Here is a 17,303-nt window from a genome sequence, read left to right as displayed (position 1 = left end):
ACACCTCCCTTCGCCGCGGCAGGCCACCACAGCGCCAGGCCAAAGGCCTTGCACAGGGTGTGGGGTTAGTTGCAGGCTGTGCTTCTCCCGGGGAGGCCAACACCCCCACCAAACACAATCTTTGGCCATGTATATTAAATGTATGCTGAAATGAATGTAAACGCTTGTTGAATGCCATCATCTCCATTTAGACATTGAACACTGGAGGAAAAAGTCCTGCAGTTGTAGCATGGCGCTAGAAAACAGGCCAACTAAATGCGGACCGGAGTCTCTGCAGGTATGCAGTGGCTGAAACAGACCAAGCAGACTTCAAATGTAACCGACTCTCAGATGATCGATATAAATTAGCAATTCTGTCAAAAGGTGTACTATTATTATATAGGTTGTTGGATATCTGCCATGATTTATTGATGAGAATAAACTAATGCAATGATTGTATACTTATTGAGAAAAATGTGTTATGTATTTGAGAACATCAGTGATTAAATAAATATATAACAGTTCACAACAGTTCAACTATGTGCAGGAATGGTCAGACAGATGCAATATGATGGTGGTAGATTGGGCAATGAGACTTAGAAAGTAAAATGTATTTGCAGGAACACAAAAAGATCAAATATAGAGTGTACAGATTCCAAATGTAATACAACTTAACACAAGGAAGCATCAGTTTATAGTGTGTAGTGCTATAGGTTCACATGCTCTCCATACTCCTGCTATCTAGTGTTGGGCTTGGTTGTTACGTCTCGTTTATCTTCAGAGAAGATTTGAGTAAAAGGATGTGCTATGACTCCTCCCCTCCTTAGTCCACAATGCATGTGTGCACACTGACTCCACCTTAGTTTGGTTTCAGCTCAGCGGACGGAAGGGGAAAGTGGAGCGAAGAGTAAGACTACTGTGTTATGCCGTGTGTAGTGTTAGTGCCGCATTTATATTTTTGCAGACGACCTGTTGTTTCACCGGGCCACAGAGTAAATTACTCTGTCGCCCTGGTGGAGGGACAACCTGGCATATTTATAAATGACTCCCAAGTTGGCAGTCATTTCTAAAGCATGGCCAGGAACCAGCATCAATGCTTTTAACAGTTTGGGGCAGGGCTCATAAACATGACTAAGCCCTTCACCAAACTATTTTTTTTTTTTATTTTTAAAAACAGCAAATCCCAAAATAGGATTTTCTTTTTGACAATAAAAAAAGTAAGGCTCTCCCCACCATGGGAGTCATCACCCATGGTTGGGCGCATTATTTGCATTTCACTGTCCCTCACCGCCCGCCAGGGTTTGTGTGGAGGTGACGAAAGTAAAAAGAATAGTTATATGCCTGCCCATCCTGATTGAGTGGGCGGATATATAGCCATTGCTCCAATGGCCACTACTGCTTGCCTTAGAAATTGGATGAACTTTGAGGGGTTTTGCTAAGGCCACAAAGAGCTAGACTCTACAGCCTACACACTACTAACAGATGCGTTGAGGATTAGTAACAGTTTCTCTTTGTGGCATGTGTGGCTGCAAATACACCGTAAACTGTAAAGCAGTTTCTCTCCAAGCAGTTGCTAGCGGGCAGATTATACAGTGGGGTGAAGTGAGTGCTTGTTTAGCTTTGATGTAGTTGACAAGGATGTGTTCGACAATCCACCGTGCAATGTCTGCCTTGGAAATAGGATGGACTTTGTGGGATCTTGCATAGGCTACAAAGAGCTGTTCAGTTTTGCGGAAAAATGCAATGCTGCCAGTGTAATACATGAGTGACCACTTAATGTCTCAGGTGTGCAATACCCTTTCTGCAACAGAATCAGGTTGTGGAAGGAATTTGGGCAGCTCAATAGTTGGCTTAGTGTGTAAAGGTGAGACTACCTAGTGTAGGAATTTCCAATTAGTCCTACTGACTACCCTGTTGTATACCTGAATGAATGGTTCCTGAATGCAGAGCGCTTGCAACTTGCTGAAGCATCTGAACGAAGTCATGGCTACAAACAATTCTACCTTTAAGGAATGAAACTAAATTGAAAGAATGATGGGGTTTAAAAGGCAGCCCCATAAGACTTGTGTGGACCCCGTTAAAGTTTCACACCAGGGCTGAAGGTGTTCTTGGAGGTATCACACTTTTGAGTCCCTCCATCAACGGCCTCCCCAGCTTGAATCCTATAAAGGTATAACAGTACCCTGTTCTGCATGTATGTCACTACAGCAGATAAGTGGAGGTGTGTAGGTGTATGTAAAAGACCTGCCTACTCGAGGTGTACAAAGTAAGAGATGACATCTTGAGCTTGACCTTGAAGAGGTCTAGTCGCTTGGAGATGCAGTAGGCAGACAAATCTCTTCCACTTGACTGTATAATATGGGTTTGAAGGGGGCTTACATGCCTCACGCAAAATTTTCATTTACTCCTCATGGAGATTTAAGTAGCTAAACTCTAAGACCTCAGGTGACACATCGCTATGTTGAGCTGCTTAGGACCTCGGTGATCGAGTTGGCTGCATTGTGGTGTAAGAAGGTACAGCCTGATTGATAGCTTCTCTTGGGGACTGATGGACATCTTCAGGAACATGGAGTACTAGGACTTTCTGGCCCAAGAGGGTCATGGACACGGTCTCATTTTCCTCACCACATAGGGGATGAGTGGGATAGGTGAAAAAGAGTAGGCAAATCCCCTGACCAATTCATCAAAAGTGCATTGTCCTGCTTAACAGGTCCATAAAGTTTTTGTCCACCCCCTGTAGTATTTTAGGAGAAGATGCACCTTGTTACGGATTGCCCAGTGCTAGCTCTTTTATGAGTGCAGCCAGCTGGGAAGAGTGAGTATCCCCCATTTCTGCATGTAATACATGACTGACATGTTGCCAGTCATAATTTATGAGGACCACCTTGCCGTAATCAAGCTTGTTGAAGGCTTTGAGAGCTAGGCAGTTGGCCATCAGTTCTAGGTAGTTGTTGTGTTGCTCTGGCCTGTGTCAACCCTGGATCTTCCCACTGACCCTATGCTGACCACTGCCTTGCGAAGCACTGTTGGTGCAGGCACATGTGCAATCTAGCAGTACGCCATCATACCAAGAGCTTTATTACAGTTCCTACTGTTAGTGGACTGAATGAAAGGCAGCAGCTATTGGAATGTCATAACCCTCTGCTGGTTGGAGTAGGCTTTGCCTGTAACCACATTTAGCATCGAGGCCAGGAAGGGCTACACCAGTTGGGGTTGGAGGTGGGATTTCTATATATTTACTGCGAACCCCAGGTTGCAAAACAGGATTAGAGCTGCCAGAATGTGGGCAAGGCATTGCTGCCTACTTCTGCTCTTGATCAGCCAGTAACCAAGGTATAGGAAGATGTGGTTTCCCACTCTGTGCAGAACAGCAGTCACTACTGTCAGAGACTTGGTAAAGTCCTTGGAGCCATTGTAACTGAATATCTGAATTGCTAGCATTTGCCCACTTACCTAAACCGAAGGTACTGGTGATGGGAATCGAACCCTGGCCCGGGACCAGGGTTCGATTCCTGGCGCGGCAGGTTTCTGGACCAGGGTCAGCGGACTCGATAATTCTCTCGCCTTGGTGCCCACTCTGATCAGCGATCACACTCGGCAACTCTGGGCATTAGCTTGCCTCATCTTCACTAACGGCCCCACCAGACCGCCGGGGATGCCTGGTCTCACCCTGGAGATACCCATTAAGGGACCATCTCTCAGGGAAGCCAGGAAGGGTTTCACAGCGGTCGAAGCGCCTTGGGACCCTACGGGTAAGTAGTGCGCTATATAAATGCCTATACATTTACATTTACATTTATGCACAGGGTGGCTGGAGATGTGTGAATTGGCATCAAGATCTAATGAAGTCACAAAGCCCCCTTGGCAGAGCAGCAGGATAATATCATGCAAAGTTGTCATATAGAACTGTCCTAATGGATTGACTGATTCAATAGTCTAAGGTCCAATATGGGTCTGAGGGAGCAGTCTTTGGAATGAGGAAGTACAGAGAGTTAACGCCTTTTCCTTGTTGGGGTGGGGTGGTGCCTAATTTGTAAATAAATAAGTGCCTGGCCCTTGTCAGGAGGCCACTGATGCTTGCGCCATCTATTGCCCTTACCAGTGCTGCCAATGACTATACCAACACAACAACTAACCATCATACATCTACAAGTGCAACCTTTTAGACTATTGCAGGCCCCCAAAGCTAAAAGAATGGCTTGGGCAGAATGTATTAGTCATTTTTAAAGTATATTGAACTAATAAACAACAGTGCCATTATGTGACAGCCTGTCATAAGTGCCAGTCTTGACAACTAAGTTCCGGTGCCGAGCACTAGAAACCCATGGCTTAAATGTAGCACTGGGGTGGAGGCATGAGCTCCAGTGACCCTTCTGGAGGTGCTCTTGTACCTCTTCCTCAACAATAGTAAAGTGGCCTTGGCCGAGGATGAGTGCATGGTAGTATGTTGGGCAGGGGTGGTGTGGAATTGTAAGCAGCAGCCTCGATGAACTATTGCTAGCGCCTACTGATCTTAGGTAATTTTCTCCCAGCAAGAGTGGATATCCTTTAGTCTCCCCTCAACAGCTGTTGTGTGATCAGTGTAAACTGTTGCTATGTCAGTGCTTAGGAGCAAAGGTTATGTTACTGGTGCCACCACTGTCTTTGCAGTTACTGCCCCTATAACCACCCTTTGAGTATCCTCTGCTTCTCTGGGACCCATCAAAGTCCAGTTTTTGGTAGGCTTGATCCAGGCTAGAGGGTTTGGTCTTTTTGGCGCTCATTGATTGCTGTTTACGAAAAGGGCCCTAGAGTGGCTGAAAGTTCACTTCACGATGTTGACGTCCTTATTTATTTTTTCCAGCATCTCTTCCACTTAGGGTCTAAAGAGATTGGGATGTTGAGGGGGTGCTGTTAAACCTCTGGTATGAACCCCAAGAATCAAATTGATGCATGGCAGTTGAGCAGCATACTGGTGTTTACGCTGCGGGAAGCAGTATACTCAGTGTTTAGTAAGCAGCAGATGTTCACATTGGAAATAATGTTTCCCTCAGTGAATCTGGAGCGATGCGCTGCGCTAAGGCCCGCTTTCTTCCTATGGGTACAACCAGGACTTCTGGTGGGACCTGGCTGCAGATGTAAAGAAAGTAACTGGGTGAAGCATTACATTTCTTCTTGAACTACGGTGTGACCACCTTAGCCTTTACAGAAGTTTTCAGGGGCTGACATGAGCATGGACAGAAACTGGACAATGTGCTATGTTTTCGATAAGCCTCCACCAAAAAGTTATCTCTGTTCTCTAGGGCACGCATGTCGACTTTATGGTGGGAGAACATCTCTGAAGGATAGCATGGTATGCAGTTGTATCATCTGGCGGTGATGGCTTGCTCAGGTATGGCTGCAGATTCAGATTCTTGGTAGGGTCAAGGTTGTTGATGTCCAACTGATGCCCACTGCCTCACCAGGCTTGTTATAAGGGCCTTCCTCCCAAAATGGGCTGTCTAGGTCAGAATAAGAATGGACTGACCTTTCAGGAGAATGTGTGGAAGGGTAGTGGGTATGGCCGAGGTGGAGGGGGTGCGAGTATAGCCGTGGTGGTAGGGGTAGAGAAAAAGTTGGTAGTGTTATTACCTGGGTGTGGGAGCTTGATGCCTTGTCCTTAAGCCGTTTGGGCATGGGGTATCATGGTAGATCAAAGGCAAGCTACTCCTTGAACGATAGCCCCCACGTATTGGGATTTCTCAGCAGGGTGGTTGATTACTTCCCTGGGTGTGTCTTAGCAGAAATCTTGTCGGTTTCTGGATGATTGAATATCTGCTTCTGTCTGACATCAAGTTCTGCTAGTCTCTCCTGAATAGGAGTCTTGGATTCATTTGTCAGCATCGAAGGTCACCCTTGGCGTCGCCTTATCGCTTGGTATTTGAAGTGATTTCAGCTGTGGTCGATTTTGGCCCTGATAGGGGAGGTTCTGTGCCCTTCGAGTAAGGTAGGGTGCTGACAAATGTAGAGACTGGATGCCCTTTGCTGGGAGCGTTCTCTGCTCTGAGGGCCTTCATTCCACGTTGCCGGAGCACAAGGGTGGCATTGGGCTGGGTGCTGATGGTTTCTTTCTTCCAGCAGGAGCAGTGTTCTTTATCGAAGCAGGGGCACTTGACGGAGCAGGGTTTTGTCCCTTGGCTTTGAAATGGTATCTTCACCCTTTGGTGTCTTCTTGGTGTGGGGGCTCTGTTGGTGTTAATGCCAAGATGCCCGGTGCTGAACTCCCTTGTAGGTTCTCAAGGATGTCTCGGGCTGGACATCAGATGAGCTGCTGGGACTCCAAAGGGGCCTGCCTCTTCCTCTTCAATATGGAGTTGGTCCTGTGGCCTGAAAATGTTGGGCATCTCAGAGGATGACTGCTGCTGCATTTTTAAATACACCCAATGCCCCTCCCTTGGGTACCTTAGGGACCTTTACAACAAGACGTGAGGCAGATTTGCTGGTCTCTTCATGGTCGGTTGAGAGACAGAGGTTGAAAACACTGTGCTTGTCCCTATGAAGATATTGCGTGTTTCAGTTCGGACAAAATTTGTAGGGTGTGTGCTCCCTCACCCCCTTCTATCTGTATTCTCTGGGTGAAGTGCCACAGAGATCGAGGAAGACTCTGTGCTTAACTTGAGCTGATGATTTCCGGTGCTCGCACCACTTAATTATCAACACTGGCACTTATGACAGTTTGCCACATGGTGGCGCTGTCTATCTAGTTTAGATATGAATAACAACAACTGTTGTTTATTATTTCAATATACATTAACCTCATCAGAGCTTCGAACGTTCAGCGCCCAGTGCTGAACGTTCGAAGAACGAATGCTGGCTCGACGGCCAACGGTCGTGCGCAGCACTGGGGAGGTAGTGCTTGTGACGACCGTTGGCCGTCGGCAGCAGTTAAGGGGTTAAAAATGACTAACACCTGCCGCACAAGCCATTCTTTTAACTTGTGGGGTTGGAATAATCTTAAATCACACTTGTAGGAGTGCAATGGTTAGTAATTGGGTTGGTTCTGTCATTGGCATCAGTGGGAGGGGCAATGGGTGGTGCAAGCTACAGTGGCCTCCTGACAAGAGCCCAGGGTCTTATATTTTTACAAATTAACCACTGGGAAGCCTCGGCTAAAGTGGAGACTGGGGCATCAGAGCGAAGTGGTAGCGGTCAGTAGGAGTAGAACTGTGTTCAGGTTAGTTCAATCAATTCAATTGTGTAACTTCAGGATGGCCCGGCTTTTGGAAGGGTGAGCTGGGCCCAAGCGTAAATCTTCAGAGGGGCGCACAGAGCTGTCAGCATTAAGGTCAGGCAAACAGCGGTGCCCCTCTTCCTTGAAAGAATAATGAATGAATATTATCCATATAAAGCACAAACTTTGCCCAGAGGTGTCAAGGCGCTGCAGACAGGGCCATCAGACAGCGATATATGTAGGGCTCATGCGAATAGACTGGTAAAGAGCCAAGTCCTCAGGGCCTTGCGGAAAAGGGAGTGCGACACTTGCCCAGAAATAGAGGCGGGGAGGGAATTCCAGAGTCTATCAGCAGCAATGGAGAAGGCTCTGCCCCCCCCCCCTCCTCCCCCCTCCGTCCCATCTGGTTCTCTTATAGCTGAGGACTACCAACAGATTTTTACTGGCAGATCTTAGCTGCTTGGTAGGAGCATATCGTCAGAAGAGCCCTTTAATACCTTCCGAAACTTGACTAAAAGGCCTTGTGAGTAAGACATGGAGCTTTAAACAGAATTCTCTGGTTTTAAAGGGAGCCAATGCAGCTCACTGACAGCAGTTGAGACTGAATGGAATTTAGGAAGACACATCACCAGCCTGGCTGCAGAATTCTCTACCAGCTGCAGACAATGAACAAGCCCTTTGTTAATGCCCAAATAGAGGACATTACAATAATCCAGCTTAGATAATACTAAGGCGATGACTGCCTGCTTTCGAGAGGTAAAAGAGAGAAATTGAGAAGTTTTCCTGAGAATCCTGATGGTCCCAAAGCAGGTGGACACTGTTCTGTTGACCTGGGGGCCCAGGGAGAAGGAATTTTCCACTATAACACTTAGATTGTTTTCCTACGGACACTGGGCAAGGGTGGGAGCCAAGCGTGTCTGGCACCAGGCATTGGACCAGGTATGCTGTTGTCTTCCAAAGAGCAAAACCTCTGTTTTGTCCCCGTTAAGTCTGAGATAGTACTCTACCATCCAGGAGGAGACTGCCTGCATGCAGTTTAAAAAATCGGTGGCAGATGCCTCTATGCTGTTGGTGATAGACACCATAATTTGGGTGTCGTCAGCATAGGACAGCACCTCCAGAATCTAACAACCCTGGCAAGGGAAGCAACATAAATGTTAAAAAGAGTTGTACTCCGTGAGAAGCACTTTGCTTCAGTGATTTGGTGTAAGGTACTTTTAATACTTTTAAACATGCTGCATTCAGTGCTTTAAAGCTTCATCAGCAGGCCTCACTGCCGTCCCATCTCCCTCTCACTCCCGGCCTCAACACAGCTCTAATCTGTAGGTGACTAAGGTGAGTTGAGGAGGGGGTCAGGAGAGTGAGTGAAGGTGTTTGAGTTGAGAGACCAGTCACTGCTGTATTCAGCCTGGGACTGAGCTGTGAACACAAAAGGGTCCCCTGCTGCCTCATGTTATTCACCAGCTGCAGCAAGGGCGCAATGTATATTTCTTCCCAGGGCACTATCCGAGCTAGGGTCAGCTCTACCAAGAACACAATGAAATGCACAGCGCTTCAGTGACCTCAAAGGGCTATGAAGTGCTATATAAATAATGAAGGGTAGCTACTTACTCAGCAATATGAACGTGTGTTAGGCCTTGCAAGGAGTGTGGAACGGCATTTAAATAAATATAAATAAATAACCACAGAATACAGTATAATTTTCATAGTCAATCGAAAACAGAAATATATCTCATTCTGCAACTCAAAGTTAGCACCCGGAACCGTGAAACTACATCACCCCTCCTTTGTGAAAGGCCAAATTGCCTGTAAAACCTTTAAATATGACGTTCAGCAAAAGTTGAAAAGTAATAAGACTCTAGTTAAGTGCCTGCGGTAACCTGCAGACAGCAATGCCACATACAGTTAGAGGGAAGCGAGACTACAACATAGCTATACCAGAAACGATTCCAATCAACATACAGCTTCCAGCTTTCCCATGATCCTGTAATTACGCTGGTCTATTTGACACAGAAGATACCGCACCCAGAGATGGGAAGATTCAAGGCTGGCAGCTATCATTTAAGAATGGTGGACAGCAAAAAAATGTAATGCTAGTGGGCACAAATCATTCTGTCTCCACCATGAAAGTAATATTCATTTCACGGTATGCCTCAAGGGGTAATCATGATATCTTAAATCGTGGTAACTATTTGAAACTGTTGAATTCAATCCCAGAGCTCAAGGAACTAACAACGGATGATTTTGATTGGGTCCAATTCAAACAAGATCGTAATAGTCCCAACAAAGAGGTGTCCTGCACAACATGGCATTGCGAAGAGACCGTTCAAAACTTTTTAGAAAATAGTCCCCTATTTGAGAAATGGGGCATCGAGCTGCGGGAATGTAATGATAATCAATACCCAACCTTATTAATTCCAAAGCAAAAGTCAAAGACCCAACTTTGTCAAATTCTGCTACAAGCAAATCATTCGGGGACCATATTAGGGTTTTAAAGGGAGCCATAGGACCTCTATCTAATCTGACACTGTCCTCTGGGATCAAAGTTACAAACTGTATCTCAGGTTCACGAGTTTGTGAGGCGCTTAAGTAAAATCCAGTATCTAGTGATGATTGGGTTTGGCTTACAAAGATTCTCACTACAGGGAAAGCTAGAGTGAACAATTGATGCCTAACTAGTTCGATCAATACAATTAAACCTTTTTATATTTGCTCACTCATGGTATACTCACAGCCTGACAACTTTATTAGAGGACCAAGAAATCGCAACTTTCATAAAGAACTTTGAAGTTCTAATGTTCCAGGAAACGTTGAATGCGTCTAAAGCCCAGCTTATTGGATTTCATGAGTATGCAAACTTTGCATCTCGCTACTCTTTCTTTGGCCGTGCAAGTGGTGGATTGTCAACCGATGTGTCATTGGCTCTGGATATCAAAAAATATGAACTTGATTTTCAGCTAGCATGGCTCCTATGCATTAAAATGGATTTCAAACAACGAATAATATTTTTAAATATTTATTTAAGTACAAAACGTTCTGTTAGGATCCCAATTTACTACACTCTGTGAAGCAGCCAAAACTTTGAAATATCAATATCCAGCCACTATGTTAATCATCTCAATAGACTTTAACATGCATTTGTTCTCCAAATACCGAGCCAAACCAAGCAGAGCCTTAATGCAGATGTGCCGTTCCCTGCTTAACAAATATAATTTCAAGTTAAAACAGGAAGACATACAAAATAGTACTGAGAGCGTTCCAACATTTAAAAATTCACTGCAACACTCCACTATTGATTATGCCATCATTTCAAAGGATCTTGCAACGTCCCTTCGTGATTATCAGGTGATCCCAAGAATAGAAAGTGACCATAACCCACAAGTAATGTCATTGGTTATATTGGTTCATGATTTGCCTGAGTCAATGTCTATGGTAACCAAGGTCAACGTCCTTCAATCTGAAAAGGTTAGTGTGGGATTCGTCAATTCAGATGGAAATATGGGCATTTATAGAACCTGCAATTGCCATAGCGCTAACTGAGAAAAGTCAAGGGAAGTCAATGGTCGAAATATGGTCCTGTGTTTGTGCTTCCCTACCCCTTCCATCTACAGATAAATGTTTTTAAATCGGTCTTCAGGGTTCCAAAGAATATCTGGCATGCCGTCAGATTGGAATTTGGTCTGTAAAGACAATCTTCATTTAATAAGACAGTCTGCATTTTTTAAATCTTTATACTCCTTCTGTTCAGACCCAGGCACACCCGTAAATTTTTGCTTGGACGAAAAAATAGGGTTAGAGCACGCTGCGGGTTGGAGATCTTATTTAACTGAGAGCCTAGACAATTTTAGGTCTCAGCCCCTTGAAGATGTAGCTAGAAATAAAGCAGTGTTCAGACAGACACTAAAGCAATCAGATAATTTCCTAACTATTTTATTGGATAAGGATGAGCTTGCTAAAAAAAAGCCATGCATGGTTGGTTATCGATGTATTCACCAAATTGGAGCCACAATTTTATCTTATTTCACATTTAAAACCATTTATAAGAGACAATGTTTTGATGCAACGATTTGGGAGACATCCCACTAAGGATGGAACCCCTCCCCCACGGTTACAAAATTGGCCCTCAAACAGTTATGCGGCTTTTTATAATGAATGACTATTTTATACTTTTGACCTCAACTGTTGAATGAGAGGAAAGAGCTATTAAATTCCATCTTTAAAGAAAACGGGGTGAGGACAAGTCGGCAAGTAATTACTGGGAAAACGGCTCATCTGACCACACAGTTTGTAAAGTTTATTCTTATTGCAGAAAAAAACGTAACTTTTGAGTGTGCCACCTGATGTTAGGGGCTTGCGATAATCAATAATCGGCCTGTTCAACGTTGCTGTCCCAAAGATGATGTTGTCAATAATACCTCCGTAATCTGACAACTATATAGAATGTTGTTTGACTAAGAAAGGCTTCTTTGAAAGGATTTGCAGTGGCACTTTATCGAAGGCATATTAATTAAGGCATTTTATTTGATACTAAAAAAGGGGGCTGTGCAAGCAATTCTTATAAGACTTTGAGAAAGGCTCCTTTTACAAAAGAACTGTACAGGGCACTTTATCTAAAGCATTTTAATTGTGGCTTTTTTTTACCTTTGAGTTTTAAAATACGTGTTAGTGGATGCAATTTATACAAAATTCCTCAGCTATTTTAATTATTTTTATATATAATGTAACATTGTTTTTTGTGAATTGTGTGAAACATCTGATTTCTAATACTAGAAATAGTAAGTCTACCGGAGAGGGTTGGCACTTTTGTATTATGTGCATATATAGGCACTTAAACAATTGTACTTTAAATTAGGAATTGGAGGAAAACATCTTCAAAATGCTGCTAAAATATGGTGTGATTACTGTATTGAAATATAATGTCTCTTCGATATTATTTTACATTTTATGTTTTTTGTGTCCATGCACAATGCAATATCCTTTACATACTTCCGGTTTGTAATGATTTGTATTAATTAACAATAAAGTACTCTCCCACTGTAGTTAAGTGTAAATAAAGTTTTTCACGGCACTGCTGCTTCAGGCACGAATCAGATTGAAACAAACTGGCCACATACGAGGGCACTTAAAGCTTATGGTTGGCATCAGAGGAATCATCAGACCCTACATATGGTCGACACCCGAAGTGAAACTGTATTTTACAAAGAACATTTCCAGACTCGTTCATTAGATGGCGCAATAATCCGCAGCATAGAGAGGGGGTTATGCTAGAAAAAAAAGAACGCACGCATCTTCTTGTTCTAGCAAACGAGGGCACAAGTGCCGAAAGCGGCTCTTCGGTTGTATCAGACCCCACACCCTCTTGCCTACAGACTGCTGAAAAGCAGAGTTGCTTTTGGTAATTCTGGCAGCACGTGACAAGAGCTGGTGCGCTCTCTGCTCCCGGCCGATAGTCTTGCTGCAATCTTTGAAAGCACCGTGACTCGTCATTGGCCCCATATCTGCCCATTACCAGGCATCAAAGTTTAGCGCATGCCCACGGCCTCAAAGGGAAGGCCTCATTAACGCACAAAGAGACATCATGCATTGAAAACAGGCAGAGCTGCTCGAGTCAGGGCCTGGGACACGCTCGGCTGCACGGCAACACGAGTCTTTGCATCAACAAAGAGCCTTCGTGGTGGCGCGTGCAGGCAAGATTTAAACATGAATGTTATCAGGGGCAGCACCGAGCCCGCAGCGGTGCAGGACGGGAGCTGTGCCAGGCCAAGCTGACGGACACCTTACCTCTCCAGCTTTTCTACCGGAAGCTCCTGGAGGCCCAACGGGACACGGAGACTCCAAGCAGGGGGTCTGGCGGGGTCAGGTTAGGCCCTAGCCTGACCCCGCCAGACCCTCTGCTTAGGTGACCAACTGGCATGGGTGAAAATTCAGGACGGTGAGTGTGAAAATTCTGGACAAACGGTCAAAATTCAGGACAAAAATTCAGGACAGGAGGTCAAAATTCAGGACAAAACTTCGGAACAAAAGGTAAGTTTTACAGACATATCAGAGGAGGTCGCACAATAGTATATAAGTAAGTAAATAGATAACCACTTAAGTACAAGTCAAAGTAAGTTTATATTAGGTTGAGACAATCGTTCACTTCAGGGTTTTTCAGTATGGCCGCAGCTTAGACGATTCAAAACTCGCATCTCGCTCCAGCAGGTACATAAGTCACCAGACAATGGTGAACCACACCTGAACATAAGAGAGGCCCCTTTTATTGTTGATTGAAAACTACTGGATATACAAGGAACTTTGTGGTGCCAGCCCCCAGTAACTAAACCGCACAACCCCCCTTTCCAGCCTCCAAGGGAAACACCCGATCTCCGATCCGGCCTTGCCACCACTCTCCAATGGTGCCCCTCATCTTCACACAGACTATCTCTCATGTGTATTTCATTTCTTTTATAGTGTTACTCATCCCAAGTATGTAGTGCAGGGTTTCGGAGTGCGATACATCACACAAACTCATATAAATGTGAAAGTCAATATGTAGGAAATGTTACTTAAGATAATGGGTGCTACAAGGTGTAATTCTTTCATCTATCATTAAGTCTTTCACCATTCATTCTGTCCTTCCATTTGTGTGCCCATCGTATCCAAGCATATTCAACCATTTGCAAACCTATCCACCATGTATCCTTCCATCCATCATTTCACTCATCCATCCCTCCCATCCACTCTTTCACTCATCCGTCCAGTATTCATCCATCCACTCTTCCACCCATCCATCTATTCACTAATCCATCCATCCATTTACCCTTTCACCATCCAGCCATTCTTTCACTTACTCATCCATCCACCCAGTCACTTGTATCCTTTCACATGTTCACCCTTTCAGTCATTCATCCTCCCTTTCTATCTCCATTCCCCTTTCACTTATCCATCCATCCTTCCACCCAGCCACCCATCTACTTATCCATTCATGAATTCATCAGTTGACCATATTACTCATCCATCCTTTCATTCATCCATCCGTTATCTCATCCATCCACCCTTTCACTTCTTCACTCATCTATCCATCCTTTTGTCTGTCTATCCCCTTTCACTCACTCATCAATCCTTACATCCACTCTTTCACTCATCCATCCATTCACCCTTTCACTTATCAATTCATCAATCCGTCCATCTTTTCACACATCCACCAATCCTTTCACTCATCCATCCACCCATTCACTCACCTATCCACCTTTTCACTCATCAAGCCATCCTTTCACTCACTCATCCGCACTTTTTCTCATCCATCCTTCTACTCACTCACTCCCTCATCCATCCATCCTTTTTTATCTATCCATTCACCCTTTCATTCATCCTTTCTCTAATCCATCCATCCATTCACAATCCCTTCACTTATTTACTCACCCACCTTTTCACATTATGAGCTGAACCTTTGTCTTCAGAGTTGCAGACAGAAGATGCCCATGAAGAACTTCGCCCTTGCTATAGTTCCGAAAGCGAGGGGTGCAGTGGTTGAGGGTTTATTATGCCCCTGCACATAGGCAACCTGAAAACTTAGAAGTCATGAGTCATGCACGATGCAAAGTGCCAGGACATGAAGTGACTGTGACATGGTGGCGTTTCCAGGGCTTTAAGTTTGATAAAAAAATGAGGGGTCTCTTCAAAGGGGCTGTTCAATGTAATTAAGGGAGTGGCTTAAAACATCTATGCTAAAAATCTGTGCTTAGCATAGTGTTCCGCCCGATTTGAATCTCACGGTTTCTGTTATTGCATTCAGATATATAATACAGCAAGTATCATTACACCAACAACAAGCCAGGACTATTGGCTTTGCCAATGGCTGTTAGTTGCTTAAAATAAAAAAGCAGCAACTATGGCTTTGTTGAATATAATGATTTGTACTTGTTTCACAGGCTTCTTTATATTAACTGTATTCTCAAGTTGCAGCATGGACGTTTTAATTCTTATCTATCTTACAGAATGCCCTGCTGTACACTGAATAGAACACAAAAAAGGGGACCCGGTATTCTTCACAATTTATGCCATTGCTTTGCAGCAATGTTCAAAATGAGTAACACTCCATATGATCTGGTTATTTAGTAAACCATTTTCTAGAAAACTGATTTTTTCTTTAGTTTATACACATTTAAAGAAATGCTAACATGAAAACTCATAGTCCATCCAAAAATACATATATCAAAGTATTCATACAGTTACAAACACTAAAATATATTTACACCACCACAACAGCCCAGACTGCCCCATTGTCATTCTGTATGTGGCAATCATCAGCCCCATACAGAATGACAATGGGCGAGGTGGGGCTGCTCTTGTGCTCGAGGATGAGTGCAAGGCGGCCCCATCAGGGGGCAGAGGCTTCTAGCAGGGAATCAGTTCTGCTCCCTGCAAGGCCATAATTATGGACACAAGGCGTCCGTAAAAGTGACCCTCACGGACAACGGACGTGAGGTCCAATTTACGGATGGTCAGTGAAATTTACGGACGGTGGTCACCCTAGGTCAGGCAGCAGGGCCTTGTGTCACTAGTACCTGCAGCTGAGCAAGGGAGAGGGGGCGCAGCCAGAGCTCCATCCGCACCTCCAAAAACAAAGGCTGCTGGAGACGCAAACAAGGTGTAACTAGGACATGTCGTGTGGCAGCCTCCGGCTCCGGGTATGCACCACCGGCCCATTCTAAACTCGCCAGAAGACATGCATTAAAGCTTACAGGTCTCAAATGAGTTGCTAGTGACACCGTGTCCAATAGGCGGTCAGACATAGCCTCTGGTTCTCTTTCCTGCCCCGCCGCCAGAGGCGGACTGGTCTACAGGAACCTCCGGAGAGGTACAAACTGCCCGGGGCCTCCGGGAGGCTGGTAGGGCTGCATGCCAACTGGAACAGAAAAGAAATGGGACAGAAGTCCCTGAACTACTTTTAGTTTTGTATTTTAGTTGCATCCACACGTCATCACGCCAAGGAGGCACTGAATCATATTAGCGGGTGGGTGTGTGGGTAGCACGCTAGCAGTAGGCAGTGCTTGACTGGAAGGGTGCTAGATTACGGAGTGGGATGTGTGTACAGTGTTTTGGTGTTATGCGTGTGACTGCGTGTGTGATTGATCAAGCATGAGTCATTAGCATCGTTGTTCGGGTGCAACGGTCAGCGGGGATGTAATCATTGCACTTTGTGTGGCAATGAAACTCTCGAGCAGTGACGGAATAGATGACGGTAACGTCATACGTTTTTAGTAGCTGGACTGCTGGGCAGCTCACTGTGAAGTGGGCTGACTGGCAAACTGGTCGGATGGTGATGTTTAGGTCTAGCTGAACCAACGCGCATGCATTCTGCGAGAGTATAGTAAGGGGCATTCAAAAATGCTCCCAAAGTCTGCAGGCGGATCGGGTACAGTGCATGTGCGCCGGTCGCGCGCACCATTTGTTCGCCTACAGCAATTGGGAGCATTTTCGCGGCCGTTTTGATGTTCTCAGTGAGCCGCCCGGCCACTGAGAACATAATGCTCACCATTTGCCACCCCATCCCTTATCCCACATCCTTTGTTCAGTCCCTCTATCTCATGCAGCCACAAGTCCAGCAGATGGCAGCACTGTATAACTTTTTACAACTGTAAAGGGGACGGAATACCTCAAGCTCCCTCTACGAGCCCTATACCCTCGTGTGGGTATTTACCTTGTGACCCCCCCCCCTCCTTTTATTACAGCTTTTGCAACCGCAGGTCTGGACTATGCCTGCCGAGCAGTACAGCCGTGACGCTGAAGAAGACGACTGCGGGCCCTTTAACTGGCTGGAGACCGGTGAAGAGGAGGAGTCCGGCTACGCCTCAAATACGGCAGGTGAAAGCACTCAGGTGTGGTTGCACACCGGAGGAGCGGAAGGCGAGTGGAGAGGAGCGGCGTGGAGTGAGAGGAGAGAAAGGAGAGAGGCGAGCAAAGGACCCGGTATTTCATCTACGGAAGGAGAGGATGACGAGAGGAGAGACTCGTCGGCGGCGCGGGAGCCTGGAGGCCAACGGCAACACGAGCCGCCCAGCCGCACGCCAGGAGGTGTGTGGCTCTCAGAGGTACGAAAGCGTATCACGGGCTGGGTTGGGAGAAGGGGTGGGTCAGAGCCGTGACCGAATAC

The 17,303-nt window shown here is 45.4% G+C and overlaps 1 protein-coding gene across 3 annotated transcripts in view; it reads right to left on the bottom strand.

Annotated features, from left to right (window-relative positions):
* SLC38A10 (solute carrier family 38 member 10) overlaps nucleotides 1-17,303 on the bottom strand; it is a 394,443-nt gene that overhangs the window by 146,517 nt on the left and 230,623 nt on the right. The gene's annotated exons all lie outside the window — the stretch shown is intronic.

This window comes from Lissotriton vulgaris, chromosome 7, assembly GCF_964263255.1.
Source record: "Lissotriton vulgaris chromosome 7, aLisVul1.2, whole genome shotgun sequence".
Classification (NCBI taxonomy): Eukaryota; Metazoa; Chordata; class Amphibia; order Caudata; family Salamandridae; genus Lissotriton; species Lissotriton vulgaris.
Note: the sequence above shows the minus strand (reverse complement) of the source record. Positions and strands in the feature narration are given on the sequence as shown.